The 2,500-nt window shown below is 74.3% G+C and overlaps 1 non-coding gene across 1 annotated transcript; it reads right to left on the bottom strand.

Annotated features, from left to right (window-relative positions):
- Positions 1-1,056: 1,056 nt before the first annotated feature.
- On the bottom strand, positions 1,057-1,209 carry LOC133755648 (5.8S ribosomal RNA). Its single transcript, XR_009865431.1, has one exon. It is a non-coding gene; the product is annotated as a 5.8S ribosomal RNA (ribosomal RNA).
- Positions 1,210-2,500: the final 1,291 nt, after the last annotated feature.

Here is a 2,500-nt window from a genome sequence, read left to right as displayed (position 1 = left end):
AGGGAGGCGAGGCAGGCAGGGAGAGGCGGAGGAGCGGCCGGCGGGAGAGACGAGCCACGCCGACGGCCAAGGGCCGGGGTCTCCTCGGGGCCGGCGGAGCGGCGAGGACAACCCCCGGGGGGAGACGGGCGACGGACGGACGACGCCGCGGCGTCCCGCGGGCCGCCGCCGGGGCACGCATCCCCGAGGCGCGACCACGCGCGCGCCGACCCGGCCTCGGCACGAGCCGACCCCGGCGCCGCGGGGAGCGAAGGATGGATGGATGGATGGGGGCGGCGCGCCGAGAAGCGCGGGGGCGGAGAGGCCCGGGCCTCCCCACGACCCCGCCGAGGCGCAGAGGCGCACACCGGCGGGGGAGGAGACAGCCCTGCCACCCCCGCTCCCGGCGCTCGCCGCGCCGCGCCACACCACACCACACCCCCCTTCTCCCCCGCCGCGACCGTGCGCGGCACGAACGGACTCTCCCGATGGAGGGACGGGACCGCGGCCAGGGGGACCCACGCCGAGAGAGACGGCGTGGGACGCTTCCCTTACCGATTCCGCGGCGGCCTCGGCCCCCCAAGCGCGCGCGCTCACCACCTCTCGCTGGCAGCCGGCACCACGGCCCGCAGACACGCCCCCCCCCTCACGCCACGCAGGTCCCCACAAACTCTCCTCGCACTTTCCCCCGGCGGCCTAGCCCGCCCCCACACCCGCCGTAGCCACACCTCCACTTCCCCACCCCGCCCCCCAAACGCCGCCATCTCCTGCCGGGGGGGGGGGCACAACCACCTCCACGCCACTAGGGCGCGTGGGGAGGCCCCCGGCCGGACGGGAGGGCGGGTGGGCGACGGGGAAGGAGGGAGGCGGCACGGGGAAGGGGCCGGTGGCACGCGGGACAGGCGCGAGATGAGGAAGGGACGAGGTGGGAGGGAGGGAGGGTGGAGTCGGGAGCCAGTGGGCCACCATCTGTACTTGGGGGGACGGAGGGCAAAAACGAGCCCTGCGAGCAGAAACCCCCAGCCGCGCGACCCGGGGAGGCGCGAGGCACCCACCCGGGGGCGATTGATCGTCAAGCGACGCTCAGACAGGCGTAGCCCCGGGAGGAACCCGGGGCCGCAAGTGCGTTCGAAGTGTCGATGATCAATGTGTCCTGCAATTCACATTAATTCTCGCAGCTAGCTGCGTTCTTCATCGACGCACGAGCCGAGTGATCCACCGCTAAGAGTCGTACGAGGTTTTTTTGCTCTTTCCCGCCAAGGGAAAGCCTGGCACGGCACCATCCCCTACCCACAGAAGGGATAGGGGGTGCCCCGGGCCGGCCAGTAGACTGGAACACAACGACAGACTCTGGGAGGGGTCGGTGGGTTTGACACGGGGCACGCCCGGCGCCAGCCACCTCCGCCACCGCGGCGAAGGGCGAGCACGCAGACGACCCCACAGGCGCCCAGGGGGCTCCCGCCCCCCCCCGACGCGGCACGGGACACGGGCGCGACGCCCCCCGCGCGCGCCCCCCTCGCGGCACGACACCACCGCCGGGTCAGGAGCCCCTTTCCCGACGGCAGCCGCCGCGAGAGGCTGCACAGCGCGAGAGCGAGCACCCCCGCCTCGGCCGGGCAGGAGGGGCGGAGTCAGGGGGGGACAGACGGGACGGGACCCGTCCGACTCCCCAAGGGCCCGCCGCCCCGACCCCGAGGCGGACAGGCGGTACCCCCGGGGGTCTTTAAACCTCCGCGCCGGAACGCGCTAGGTACCTGGAGGAAAGGCGGGAGGGAAGCGGGGGGTGGGGGTGGGGGGAAGCGGCACAAGCCACACGCGAGGACGGCGGCGGGAGACCGGGATGAGGCACGGGGGGGGGGGGGGAATGGCACCGAGGCCACCTCCAGACAAACCCCCCCAACCCGACGCCCGCCCCCCCCCCCGGCCACGGGGGGGCCGGGGGAGCTCAGACGGACGCCAGAGACGAGAGAGGGCAGGAGGCGCACACGTGCCACCCAGACGCACCCCACCGGCCAACCCGGACCGCCACCGGCCACGCGACAGCGACGGCACACGCCCCCTCGTCCACCCCCCAACAACCCCCATCGCCAACAAGCACACACAGACCTCGAGGCTCTCTCGGGACGCCACGAAGTTGGGGGGGGTGAAAGGAGTGCAGCCCAAGGGGCAGGGGGAGAGGGAAAGGCAGGAGGACGGCGACGGCCTCGAGGCGCGCGCGGGAGGGGACACCACCTCCTCCTCCTCCGCGGCCAGGTGGCTCCAGGGCGGCCGGGCCCCCAACGGGAGAGGGATGACACGGGCCCCGGGGTGGAGAGACGAGACGAGGGGCGGGGGGGGGGAGGCGGCGGCGGCATGGGCATGGGGCCAGAGGAGCCAAGGGAGCGGAGCCCGAGGCGGTGAGGGGGAGACGCGCGACCAGCACACGCCCCACACCCCGTCACCACCGCCAGCGACACAACGCCCCCCAGCGCCTCTTCCCACCACCACACACGCCTCGCCACCCCACCCCACACCAAGCCCT

This window comes from Lepus europaeus, unplaced genomic scaffold (genome assembly GCF_033115175.1).
Source record: "Lepus europaeus isolate LE1 unplaced genomic scaffold, mLepTim1.pri SCAFFOLD_66, whole genome shotgun sequence".
NCBI lineage: Eukaryota > Metazoa > Chordata > Mammalia > Lagomorpha > Leporidae > Lepus > Lepus europaeus.
Note: the sequence above shows the minus strand (reverse complement) of the source record. Positions and strands in the feature narration are given on the sequence as shown.